The sequence below is a fragment of the Myodes glareolus genome, chromosome 2 (genome assembly GCF_982192425.1).
Source record: "Myodes glareolus chromosome 2, mMyoGla1.1, whole genome shotgun sequence".
Classification (NCBI taxonomy): domain Eukaryota; kingdom Metazoa; phylum Chordata; class Mammalia; order Rodentia; family Cricetidae; genus Myodes; species Myodes glareolus.
Window position 1 is genome coordinate 37652953 of NC_142027.1, and position 14607 is coordinate 37667559.

Sequence of the window (14607 nt, forward strand, 5' to 3'; positions counted from 1 at the left end):
TTTGTCAGACTATTTGTTCTTGAGCCAGACTGTATTTTTTTTTCTTGCAGTGGATCAAATCCATAACATTGCCCATGCTAGGCAAGTGTTCTACTACTGGCCCTTATTACCTTCAGGCCTCTACTTTAAAAGTTTAACTGTACTTCTGACTAACATTTAATTTAAAAGCCCTACTATGTAACTAAAAGTAACTCATAATTATGAAACGGCTGAAGTAATTTTTTCAATAATGTGATTTCATTTTATAAAAATATGTGTTAATTGTTTGAGAATTGTTTGTATTTTGACCATATTCAACCCCAATTCTCGCCCTCAGCTCCTCCCACTCCCTTCCTCTCCTCCCTCTAGCTAACCACTTCATGTTTTCTTTTTTTCTTCAAAGCCATAATGACTTCAGTTTGTGCTTTCCATTTGCATCTGGGCATGAGGCCATCCACAGGAGCTGGGTTGACCAATCAGGAGCCACAACCTTAGGAAAACCGACAATCTTCACAGAAGCCATTTAACAGGCTTGAGAGTTGGCATAAGTGTGCCCCACAGCACCAGGCTTTGAGTATTCTCTAGTGCTGCTTTGTGCCGCATAATCTTCCTTGAAATTTCTCTCTATTGGGAAGAGCTATTCCTTCCCCTGATGTATTTGACTAGCTCAGTGCTCCCTGCTAATCACAGGTCCCTGCGAAGCTTCTTTCATCAGAGTCACACTATGGCACTTGACCCCATTCTGTCCTTCGCTACAGGCACCTGAGTTTACCATGCTGTTGACCTAAATGGATTCACTAAAATGCCATCACTAAGCCTTACAGGTTTTTAATTATCTTATAATCTGGCCACTGCAGGAACCAAATGACTTCTTTCTTTAAGAGGAGGTCATTGTTTTTCTCTAAAGAATTATTCAGGTCAATGTGACTCTGCTCTGTAAAAACATAGGGATTCTACAACATTGATTCTGGGAACATCTAAAAAGACACAGGGATTCTATAACATTGATTCAGGGAAAGTCTATAAAGATGTAGGGGGTCTCCAACATTGATTCAGGGAACAGCTATAAAAACATAAGGATTCTATAGCATTGATTCAAGAACCATCTATAAAGACATAGAGTCCTAAAGTACTGATTCAGATAACATCTATAAAGACAGGGATTCTACAGCACTGATTCAAGGAATGTCTATAAAGACATAGGCACTCTACAGCATTAATTCAGGAAACATCTATAAAGACATGAGGTTCTAGAACACTGATCTGGGGAACGTCTATAAAGACATGGGGTTCTAGAGCACTGGTTCAGATCTTAAGGGAATAGAGAAGATGATCATTAGAGACCCTTAATCTGCACCCAAAATATGGCTAGGTGTGATATCTTTAAGAAAAAGCATAGAATTTCATTTAAAACCATTTCTTATTTTAAAATAAGATTTTTAAATTGAAGACCATTTCTTATATAAAAATTAGTATTTCAAAATCATTGTTCTCTGTTGACTACTGTGTTTTTCATGAGCCCACATTGAATTGGTTCTGATGGTTTTCCATTCTTTTGTTTTAAGATTTTATACATGTTTGAGAAGTGTTTTGGTCAAACCCACACCTTAGTCTCTCCTGTCCAGCTCTTCCCAGAACCGCGCCCCCATCACCCACACAGCACACATAGACAGTTGTTTCTGTTGATTTGTTTAAATAAATATTTTTTAAATGTTCTTTCTTTGTGTTAGTGAGATTACCTTTGGTATATCAAAGACCCAATCTTGAAGCTGGGTGGTGGTGGCTCATACCTTTAATCCCAGCACTTGGAAGGCAGAGGCAGGTAGATCTCTGTGAGTTCGAGTCCAGCCTGGTCTACAAAGTGAAATCCAAGAAAGCTAGGCCTGTTGCACAGAGAAATCCTGTCTTGAATATAAAAAAGACCCAATTTTAAAGTTAGGCAGATTTAATGCTATATTACCACTTTTTGCTAATTTAGGCAGTATAATCTTGAATCTATTATATTTAATTATAAACATTGTAAATAGAGAACTTTTAATACTTAACTCCTTCCTCATGCACATATTAATAAAATAATAAAGTAAATTAAGTTAGTAAAGTAATTAAAGTATACATGCGTTTGGAAAAGATACATGAAACTTGAGATCCTCAAGTGAAAGTTGGTGCTAAGCGTGTTAGAGCCTGTTCTTTGTAATCTGCTTCAGAAGTATCTGATGCCATTTCTTTGTTCTACTAGCACACTGGAAGAAATATTCCTTCTTCAAGGTAAAAACTTCCTGCCAGAAGAGAGATGGTTAATTGTCAGTGTGGTTTTGTTTCTTATATTAGCAAAAGTCTGGCCACTGGGCATGCTGCCTCTGAAACCAGCAGGCTTGGTCATGTTTATTTATCGTGAGTTTACAGAACTTCTTTGATAATAAACAGTTTGCTATCTAGAAATTTGATTGCATACCGTGAGCACAGAGAAGGGTACCCTCAAGGCTTGTAAAATAATACTTTTAAAACTGATGATAGCACTCGATAGCTATCAGCTTAGAAATATCTGTGTTTTGATGTTTATAGGACCTGAACCTTAATTTCAGATCTGCATTTACTTGATAGATTGCACGTGAGCTCCAACTTTTCACCTGAATGTTTCTGTGGTCCTAGTGCATAATCACGCAGGGATATTTGATTTGCTCCCTTGCCCAGACTGCTGTGTTCCCGCAGCAACAGTAAACTGATAGAGGAGGGAATGGTGAGGGACAGGCAGCGGGGAAGGAAAGAAATGAGAGCCCCCGGAAAGGCGCAGAAGCAGAAAAATTGGAAAGGAATACTAGAAGCTGCGAGCGTGCGAGTGTACCATGAGAGAGACAGACCCTGGGTGGAAAGGTAAAAGAAATGAAACGTCTTCCCCAACCACCCGCCCCCACCCCCACCCAGTCCCAGGGAGACAAAGGGTGGGTGGATGCATAGGAATTGGACATTTCGGTGGAGATTTGAAGAAGCCTTGAGAGTCAGTTCAGAGATTCTTTTACAGTTTGTCAAGCTATTAAATAGCAATTAAATTGGTTCTGTTATTTCATCAAATTAGGCTAATATCTTCTTTTAAAAATAGATCTATTTTTAGATTAAATTGCCTTCCCCGCCATTTTTAAATGTATTCTGTTAAGGTTTTTCTTTTCTTAATAAAAAGGCAAGATCTGAGATAGTTAGTATGTAAGATGACTTAATTGTAACTTTGATATCACAGACCTCATTTTTAAAGCAATAACAATGTTCTTTTTATAGAGGCCAATTATTTACTAAAAGTTACCGAATAAGGGCTGGAGAGATGGCTCAGTGGTTATGCATGAGCACTGCTTTTTTTGCCAGGGTTCCTAGCACCCATGAATTATGGTTTCCAATTCCTAGTAAGCTCACCTCTAGAGGATCTAAAAACCTCCTTTGGCCTCCACAGGTACAGCACTTACATGTACAAACCCACAAAAGATACCCACTTAAACACATAATCAAAATAAAATTTTTGAATACAGTAACAATACCACTTTACCAGAAGTGAGACCACATTGCTTTTAAGTACTAGCTCTCCCCCTTAACTGATTGTTTTCTTACTAAAGGACTTACTTGAAACGTAGTGTTGGCATGAAGAAAAATATTTTTTCATTTAATTGTTAGAAAAACCCTTTTCATCTAATTGTTAGGAAAAACTTGTATTTTTTTTCCCAAGTGAAGCTTAGGCCTCTATTATATTCACCTCTTCTACAGCATAAAAGTTAAGAGGCTGCTTGAAATATTCTTTATTCAGAATATTTGAATGTTTGCCTAAATTAAATGCATTCTTGTGTTCAATGTTAAATATTTTTTCATGACCTCCTTCTTAAAGTAGCGTTCATTTATTCTGCTATATTTTTAAATTACAAGCGAGCTAAATATAGTGATTCATGCCTGTTATCCCAGTATTCAGGGGGTTTTCATGAATTCTACAGCAGCCTGGCCACATAACAAGTACCAAACTGCCACAGTTTCATAGCAAGACCGTATCTCAAACAGACACAATAAATACTTGGGCACATGAAGCATGGTTATAACAAAACCATTATTTTAAAAAAGCTGAATATTTATTGCCTGGGGAAAATGTACTAGGGCATTTCATAGTGAAGTTTTCAGAGACTATGCATACTTTGCAATGGGTTTTGACAGATAAATCAGTATTCATCAACTCTAAAAAAGAAGCATGATTTTTGTGGGAGAAACTTACATAAGTCTTAAAACTCAGCATAGCTTTAGTTCCATGACTAGGTGTTTAATTTCACAATGGTATCTGTGTGGCTGCCTGGGCGCAGAGTTGACTAGAAAAAATCTTCCTAATGCTGCAGGAATGTAGTCCGAGAATTAGATCTCGTCCAGTTCTAAGAGATGGTTACGTTGAATGGACTTAAGCTAAGCAGGCTGACTGCACGCGAGATGAGGAGAACCCACAAGAATGAGAGAAATCCTCTCTATTATCAAAAGCTATGTAGCTCTCTTCTCACTCTTAAGCTTCTAACTTTAATGGTGTTAGAGATCTGTAGAGGAGCTGTTCAATTCCTTTGTGACTAAGTGATCCAGAATTAGAGAACTCAGATTTTCAGAATTAGAAGTTGAAAAATACCCTGTGATTCCAAAGGAAGTGTGCATAACCACTCTCTTCTGCATAAAGGTTGGACCTGTAGTGGTTTGTGTACTTTACAGAGTCATGCCAATTAGATAACTCTATCAGGAGACAAAAAAGGTGAGTTAAAAAAAATTGTGATGTCATAGTAAAGGTCATTGGTCATATTAGTTAGGGTTCTCCGGAGAAACTATGTGAAATTAGCGAGGTTAGTAAGTCCACAATGTACAGGGTAGACCAGCAAGCCAAAGACCTAGGGAAGAGCCCACGCTGCTCTGCCAGTTCATCACAACCTGCTACAGAGTTTCTTCTTTAAGTGAGGTCAATGTTTTGTTCAACTCAGTTTCTCAGCTAATTGTTCAAAGTCCCACCCATATTATGAAGTGCAGCCTGCTTTATTAGTCTCTCAATTCAAATGCTAATTTTCTTTAACCTCTCTACCTGCACAGATATGCTCAGAATACTATTTAACCAATATCTGGGCACAGTGGTCCAATGAAGTTAAAAACGGAACAAGTTATCATTCTAGCATTGTAACTTGCAGTTTTGTAGCGTGTTCCCTGTTACTGCTTATTACAGCATTATTACATTTTAGATTCTGCTATAGCTACTTCAGCATGATGCCACCAGATTTAGTATGAGTGAAAGTATTTTTCTCCCTGATATAAGAGAGAAAAGATACTTTATGTAATAATGACTTAAATAAATAATAACATAACTGAACTTCCTAACATAGTACTGGCAATCAGATAGTCAGGTTCCATAGTCATGAGAGCCTGAACCCACCAGGGCAGCCAGTCCAGTTCTTGCCATTTAATTAGAATTTAACCTGTAGGAATGAGTAAACAAGCATAGCTAACAACATACGCTGAGGTTCTCGGGTCATTGCCTTGGCCTGCCAAATCCTGATTTCTTTGTGTTAAAATGTCTGAGGCTTGTAGGTTTTCCTTTCCTTCCATGAAGACTTGGTGCAGTTGGGATGATGAAATGAATGTGTGTGGCATCCTAGGTCTTGTTTACCTAGATTCCATTCCTTAAAAGCACTTTTAATTTTTGCTTTAGGTAGAAGCAGTGGTAAAGCTTGTAGCCCTGTTCTGATATTAGCTTAGGTTGGCCGTCTGTGCTCCCTTAATTAGCAGTGTAACTTAGAGCTTGTGACCCTTGGCTTGATAATGGAGTCAGACTATTTACCTTATACACTTTGTAATGTTTCATCAAGACTGCATGTGCCGTGATCTTTAGGTATCAAATAAATGTTAATACGTAGACAGATCACACATCCTTTACACAGTTTAGCTTGTTATTGGGAGTTGGCAGTTAGACTTTAAGCTACATGTTTCCAGTTCTTGGCATCTTAGGAATGAAATGAACGTGCATACAGACTTAGAATAGCAAAAATACTTTACTCACAAAAAGCAAAACCACACTTTGCTGTAAGAGAGCAGAGGTCCACTTAAACAAAGATTCTCCAAAGCCCTGATTATTCTGTTGGGCTTCCTTTTATGGGATTCAAGAATAGGCAAGTTTTGCTTGCCTGCTCCAAGTTCAGTGGAGCCAAATCTACATTCCGTTTTATTCAGGAACATTATATGTTTGTTCTAAACAAAGAGAGAAATTGTCTTTATGGAGTGATATATGCCAAGTGTAGTATCCTCTGGAAGGGTGTGTTGTATCTTTGCAGTTTAACTGTTATCTGGGCAGTGGGATTGGGAGGTTTTCATATCATTGCAATCTGTTTTATTTTCAGTACAAGTTGTCCATATGTTATAAAGTGCTGTGATCCAGAATCTCTGAGCTATTGCTTGACTATAAGTGGTTAAGATAATCTGTTACTGGATTGGCTTTTTATGTTTACTTTAAATATCTAAAATTATTAAACCTTTGATTTTTGAAAAGGATTTGTTTTTATGTCTAAATATGTGTATCTCTATACTGCATGCACCTGAGAGGCCAAAAGAAGGCATGGGACACTCTCCAGTGAAGCTGTAGATGGTGGGGAGCTTCCCAGTGTGAGTGCTTGGAATCGAACTCAGCTCTTCTGCAAGCAACAAGTATTCTTAACCACTGAGTCCTCCATGTTGATTTTTTTCTTTTGAAGTGTATTGTTAAATTCTCTAAGGTGGATAAGCTTGCTAAGATTGTTATTTAAAGCAATATGTGATTCTTATTTTATTGTTTTTCTTTTGTCCATATTTATATTCAATGATATGATACAGTTGTCTTAATTCTACAGTGTTGGTAGAAAGACATGAATAAAGATGAGATATAAGCATATTAGTTACAGTATTCTTCAGTCATCCACCTATATTTTCAAGAGTGGAGTCATCTATGAATCCTCTACCTCCATATCAGAAGTTGGAGATGATGCAGAACCTGTATTTTAAAGTACATCACATTATAGTGATGGCACAAACAGAAGGCGCTTACCTCCTGGCAGGGCTTGAGGAATTGAGAGAGGAAAATGAAAACCACTTTCTTCTTTATTTTCTTCAGTCAAAAGGTGGCACTGTTGCTGTGCTGGTAGGTTTTTGTTTTATTTTGTTTTTCTATTATAATGTGAGTTTGGTCCTTTTTAAATTCAGAAAAACAGTTAAATGTTCTGATCTAATTAACAGTGACCCTCCCCATTGAATGCCAGGTTTTGTAATCAGGCAGTAGAAGAATAGATGGGAAAGGTTAGGTGTTTTTTATTTCGTAATTTTTGTTTGTTTGTTTTTGCTTTGTCTTTCGAGACAGGGTCTCTCTGTGTAACAGCTCTGGCTGTCCTGCAACTCGCTTCGTAGACCAGGCTGGCCTCAAACTCAAAGAGGTGTGCATCACCACCACCCAGCTACATGTTAGTGGTCTTAATAGTATTTCCACAAAGAACATTCTCTGAAACTGAAATTTGCCATAGGGAAGACAGGACAGGACACTCTGTGCCATGTGCTAAGTCCTGGCTGAGTTATCCATTGCTTTCCCTTTGGATCTTAGATAGCAATGAGGTTTTTAAGACTATTTGCTTCTCTATTTCATTTTAGTTTTCCAAGTCATGAAACATGCTGTTATGAAAGTACTGTGTTTTTCCTTAAAGGATTTAAATTTGGGTAGTCTTTTGCCTTTTCTTTTAGTTCTCTTGTAGATCATGTGCTGGTAGTTGGAACTCTGTGAGACCATCTAGAGACCTAAACATGAGCTCTCTTGTGGTGTGAAGGAGCACAGTCTCACCCAGATTTTGAGCCAGCATCTTAAAGGGCTCTTGGTGGCAGAAGCTGCTCCTCTGTCAGTAGACCTGTGAAAGATGATCAGCGTCAATGAAAAGCAGAGGATTTAATTTTTGGAAGATAAAAGGAATACCTTGACAACTGGCTTTAGTACCTGTAAATCAAGAGCTGGGAGTTCTTGTTGATTTGTTTTTGTTTTTTTAATATAAACACAAATCAAAGCACTTTGACATCAAGGGGATGTACCTCTTTATGCTTTGCAAAAGCAAAGGAATCTAGTTTTTCCTCTTCTCTTAGGATGAGAAAGCACTGGTGAGCACAAAGCAAAGTCTACTTAGTAGATCTGCCTGTGTGATGATTCTTTCATTTGCCCTCGTTGATTGGGGATTGAGCCAGGTCTCATACATGCCGGATGGTCATCTGCCACTGAGCTATACCCATTAACCCTTTCTGATGCCTTAACATTTCAGTTGTCTGCTTGTACCAAGAATTGAATGAAATGTTCAATGGATAACTATGTGGCTATTTGTAGTTATATTGCAGATCCTATTTTACATAACTTTTCAGTGAAGCTTACTTGAATAAGCTTCAATAAGCTTGAATGAGACAGAAGTTCAAAGTCTGATTCAAAACCCTTGAGGTATGGTGTTGGTATGTTCAGAACTCAGACATCTCAACGGGCTTGAGGAAGAGTACAGCGCATACTGGGTGTGTGGGATAGCCTCCTGTCCCTGCAGAGTTAGAGGCACACTCTGTAATCACACATTAACACCTACTCGGCAAACATAGAAATAGCTACGCTATATGTCATAGGTCTTCCCCATAAGTAGATTTGTGTGCGTTTATCACACATAGACTGAAAAAGCTTTAAAAACAAACCCTATAGGATTCAGAGCATTAATTTTGGCATTAATGGTAAAGTAAGGAGGAGTAGGCCTGAAGTCCCATTCACATATGCTTTGTAAACTTCCACAAATGCAGTAAGGATTTGATCTCATTTAATAACTCAAAATGTTCTTCTCTGTAATGGTTTCCTCAGTAGGAATATGTCTGGCTTTGTTTTCAGGTGCTTCATTAACTAGATGCTTAAGCACAAGATGCATTTCAGCCTCTTTCCATACGGCACCGCAAAGCTGCGGGAGATTTGGAGAGAGCTAGATAACCCAGATTTGCTGTAAAGCACCGGGCGACTGGAATGTATTCTGTGACTGAGTCACTATTTCTGTTAGTAGTACTTGCTACTAACAGAATTTCCCACTGTGTTTTGTTCTATTACCTGTAAGCAACATTGGCTCTGCCACAGCACTACTCTGAGATAGAATTTTACTTTCTATTTAAAATAGGGTTTAAGCCTAATGAGCACCTTATAGGAAGCTTCTAAGAAGAACATAGATGCTCCAGGGAAATGAGAAGGTTTGGATTGTGGGGATGGTGCTTCCTTTTGAAGGACTTCCCCGACTTTTACATTATACTTGGACATTGTATATTGGATAATATTTGTAGCCTAAGATACTGTTTATCAGCCCTTATTTTAGAAATGGAGACATGGAACACTTTTGAGTATTTGGATGAGCCCCTCTGACTCTGTTGTAGTTAGCATGACACCACACTGCCTGTTTCCTTTCTGCAAGTAAGCGTGAAGGTAAGCCCGTCTCTGCTGCTTTTCAGTGGTGAATAATGCATCTCAGTACGACGTTATTTGATTTTTTTCATGCAGCGTGGTTAGTGGTTGTTGTACAGGGAAATAATGTCGCATTTGCTAAGATCTTGTTAACCTAGCAAACTTAGGGTCATTAAGAAGGCCATTGTTTCCTTGGAGAAGGTTAGCAGGGTAGTTTAGTTTTCTCCTCTCTCAGTAAAACAGAAAGAATAACTACTCAGCACACAAGCTCATGACGGAGGGAAAAGCCTCTTAACTTTTCAGTGTCTGTATTTCTTGTCTGTTCTTCCTTTGTCTTTTTGTGTGGCCTACATCATACTGACTTGCCAGAATATGTTATTCAACTCTCTGGTCTTTAAATGCTTTTCCATCTCAAATGTTAGCTTTTTAGTGTATATGTCTACCAAATTTCATTGCTTTAAAACACACCTGGGGGTTGACTATCATGGGGATTTATTTACCTACCCTACATGCATGCTTTGCTCAAATGTCTCTAAAAGATGTTCATCCATGTTTTCTTCTCAATCTCCACAGTATGTACACAGCCAGGGTCAGGGAAGGTCTTCATATCTAGAAACCCAAGAAGGAAATTGTTAATAAGACAACACCCTGTCATAAGAACAGTGATGATCAGAGTCACCAGAAGCTTTTTAGATTTGACCAAATATGATTCTGCGGTGTGGAGAATGTCCTGGGTATCTTAGCGGGCCAGTGTCAGCACGAAGGTCCTTGCCGATGGGAAGGGGGCATAGAGGTGGACAAGGAGCTGTGATGACAGAGTTCAGGCTGGGTGACAGCACTGCTCGTCAAGGTGCATGGCTGCTAGACAACAAAGCAGGATCAAAGTAAGGATTCCTCACCCCAAGCTTCTGGGGAAATACAGCATAGGAGTACCTTGATTTGATTCGTGAATCCTGTTATAAACTGTGGGCTCCAGAGGCCTAAAGGGGATATAGCTCCAATACTTTAAGCCGTTAAATGTGTTGTCATTTTTCTAAAATTGTAGTTGAACTACACTCATTTGAGATAATTTTGTATGGACTATGGCAATAGGTGTATGATTTTTAAAATTTTAAAATCCATTAGATAAACACCGTACACAATGCAGATGTCTTTAAATTCTCATTAAAAGGACTGTTTTAATCTTAATTCCACTGGTAACAAAGCTATTACTTAATCAGAGAAGAGTGAGGTTTTTTTTTTTTCTTTTCACTAAAGTTGTACAAAATGACACAGAAGCTTCACCGTTTGCCAACAATGTGTTCCTGGCTTGATGCAAATTAATTATTTCTATTATGTTGCAGTATTGGCTCATTCTTCTGCTGTTTTCATTTCAACATCCTTAACTTATCTTCTAAACTTGGGTTGCATAACTTAGCTGGCTACATTAATTTCTAAACAAAGAACTATGTGGAATAACACAAAGGCTTTATTTTTAATACAAATTGGATTGATCTCAAAACCTTAGTCAAAACATTAGAGATTCCCAATCAAGTGCTTCTTGCCATTTGCTGCTTGTCATTTCAGTATCCCAACTATGCATATACCTAGATTTTATTCAGCAAAGAAATACTTGGGAAGTCTATAAATTTTAGGTGCTAGAAAATGTTAGCTGTCTGGGATTTCGGAGCAGAGGCTGTTTGGAGATTAAGTTTTCTCCTAACAATCAAAATTGATACAAAGACAATGACTGTGGAAAAGGTAGGTACTTATACTGCTGTTGAATCTCCCCTATCGTTTGTAGTGTCATAAAAAAAATAACCATATAGGTAAAAAAAAAATCCCGAAATATAATTGTGTCTAAAATGTTGTTTTCTGTTCTTTCACTCTTCCTCCCGTGTTTCCAGAGACAATGACTTTCACATATTTCTGTTCTTAATGTATTCTCCAGGTCACTATCAAATCTCTAAAGAGCATCTCCAGCTCTCTAAATAATTTGTTTTTCTTTTCTAGCTTTTAGGCACTGACTACTAGCCTGCTGCTGGTATTCATCTCCCGTACAGGACCCTACACCCTGTGTCCTTGCTCATCTGTGACTACTGATTTGCACAGACTGAATTTTATAATAAGTGTAGTACACCTGCAGCCCACATTACCCATTCTCCTAAGAAGCTCTGAGACCTCCATTTCTTAGTCTATTACTGGATTACTGGTTCCTCTCTCTCTCTCTCTCTCTCTCTCTCTCTCTCTCTCTCTCTCGTATCCAAGGGAAGTGCCTCCTCTCTTTTTCTGAAATAAGTGTATTTGTATGCTGACCCTGCCATGTATATCTCCTTCTCATTTATTTCTCAGTACCCTTTGATGGTGTTTTCATTTTTATGGTTGTCAATCTTGGTACTGTCTTCTCAGAGGTTTTATCTACTCTCCAAGACAATACTAATATCAGTTTATGAAATGATTCTGAATATTGGAGATTGATAAAGGGTTGTTTAACTCGATAAATATCATTTACTCTAGACTTGAGCAATGTGTTAGAATTAAACTTCTCTTTCTGTTAGTTCAGTTTTATGGCAGGAGTTCTACTAAAGAATTTTTCTGCAGCCAAATCAGATGAAAGCATCAAACTTTCTCTTTCTCAGATGTGCATGGTAGATCTGCAGGTTTTTCTTACCTGTCAGCCATTCTGGAGACCTCCCCTCTCCTTGCCACCTGAAGAGGCTTCGCTTCAAAGCTCACACACTGCTTCTGCTCTGAGGCTTCCTGCCCTACACCATTCTGTGCCGTATTTACTCTTTTATGGTCTCTAGTTCTCCTTGACTTACCCCTTTAGTTTGCTAGAAGAAAACTTCAGAGCCATCCAATCTAAGTTTCTGTATTCTTCTCGCATATTTATTTGATGGGTAGGCTGCAAATGGAAGTCACGTGACATTCCCTGTTACCAGCCCGCTTCCTGAACACTGAGATGGGCCATTTATTGGTGGTTTGTCTTTCCTTCTGGAAGCATTTAGTATCTTCTGTTTTCCCAGCATTCTAAGCATTAGTATTTCAGTGCAAGTGTGTAAGGTGAGGTTCACAGAGCATTCACAGGCCTCTGCACCTGAGCTCTCATCCCATCCCCCATCCCTTCCTGTCTTCTCTGCCTTCAGCCACACACATCTGTCCTCTTTCCTTGGCCATGCCTCAGGGATTTTTTTACTGGCTATTCCTGCAGTGTAGAATAGTTATCCATCACACATCTGTTTGGTCCAACTGTTATTCAGTCTTAAAGTTACAATTCCTCACTGGCCAATCACTCCTAATCTTTTTATCTTGATTTTGTTTCCTTCATGGTACCTGCCAATAATTTACACATGAAATAAAAATAGATACATGGTGCGGGAGAATTGTCTGTATTCTGTCAATCATGTTTTAAATAAAACGCTGATTGGCCAGGCAGGAGGTGTAGGCAGGAAAATCAGACAGGAAGTGGAAATGATGCAAAGAGAGCAGGAGAATTTTGGGGAGGAGGAAACTGATTCCTCCTACTCCTGCCTAGATCACCGAAGCAGCAGGATGTGAGCTGCCCCACTGAAAAAGGTACTGAGCCACATGGCTAACATAGATCAGAAAAATGGGTTAATCAAGATGTGAGAGTTAGCCAGTAAGAAGCCTGACCTAATGGGCCAATCAACATTATAACTTCTAGAGATCTCAGGGTAATTTTCTCTGGGACTAAACAATTGTGGGGATCTGGTGGGAGGACAGAAAAACCCACAAACAAACAGGCCCGACCTCTTCATGTTACATAATGGCGGCCCCCCCATGTTACATATACAAACTCACATAGTCTTACATACACCTATGTATAGATTTATGTGTGTTTATGTGTATACATTACTTTCTATAAGTTTTCCTTGATCACCATGGCAAAGTGCACCTGACTGAGTAGCTGACAGATTCGTTTACTTGGACAGTGGACAGGCTGCAAGTCTGAGAACACTGCTAGGCCTGGCTTCTTCTGAGGCCTCCCTTTGTGGTTGAAGACCTTCTTTTCCCTTGGCTTACACGTCCGTCTCTCTGTAGCTCTTTGTCTAAATTTTCTTCTATAATGATATCAAGTAAATTGGGTTAATGTGTCTTCTCCAATGATTGGGTTTTAACTGAATTATCTCATTAAAGGGCCTGTTTCCAAACTCAGTCCCATGCAGAGACGACGTGTGTTTTCACATCATTGTATAGGTCTAAGGGGCACGGTTCAGTCACTGGCACGCTCATCTTTCCATAGGTGGTGTTCATGAGAATATGATATTTGGGAAAATAAAGCCCCCCCACTCTGGTCTCTGAATTTATTATTTTTATAATTTTTATTTTTTTTTCAAAAGTGTATTCTCTTATACATTACATCATGACTGCAATTTCCCCTTCCTGGAAATTTTTTAGATTATTTGAAACTAATGTAATTACATTGTTTCCTCCTTCCGTTTCCTTTCTCTCAAGTCCCTTGCGTAGCTCTCTTTCAAATTCGCAGCTCTTTTTCTTTAGTTGCTCTCACATATGTTTGTGTTTCTAAATTTAAAATACAGCCTGCTCACGCAATACATTGTTATTTGTATGTGTATGTCTGCAGGGCTGAGCTTTTATTATTGGATATAGTGTGATTTTTTTGTGGAGCATATTGAGACAGGATAGCCTGTCTGTGTAACCCTGGCTAGCTTTATACTCACTGTATAACCAAGGCTGGCCTCAAACTCCTCCCTCAGACTCTAGAGTGCTGGGTTTAGAGGTGGAAAAAATCACACCTCGTAGGAGGTGTTTTAAATTGTTTGTATTTTCATTGTTTTGTTTTATTCATTGATACATGTCCCATACCTAGACAATACTCAGCATATAATAGGTGATACATGAATAATAATGAATGTGGTAGCCCCTTGGTGAGTTCCTTCCATCTGAAGCACTGTCCTGTCCCTTTTCTGGATAGTTATCTTATTACATTCATTCAATTCCTGTTGTCAAAAACTTCTGAGTAATATTTTTCTAAATTCGTTACTTGAATTTTGGACAAGGTTGTTTTGAGCTCACCTGTTGTTCTACTCTGAAGACGGGGAGCGGGGGATATGTTTACCATTGCCTTCCAAGTGCTTCTACAGGCATTCCTTGTTTTGGCAAACAGATGTTCAACTTCTATGAACTCTGTTCTTGCTGTTTTCTTATGT

At 38.6% G+C, this 14607-nt stretch overlaps 1 protein-coding gene across 1 annotated transcript in view; it reads left to right on the forward strand.

The window, feature by feature from the left end:
* Nsun3 (NOP2/Sun RNA methyltransferase 3) overlaps positions 1–14607 on the forward strand; it is a 42989-nt gene that overhangs the window by 25255 nt on the left and 3127 nt on the right. The window lies entirely within an intron of this gene.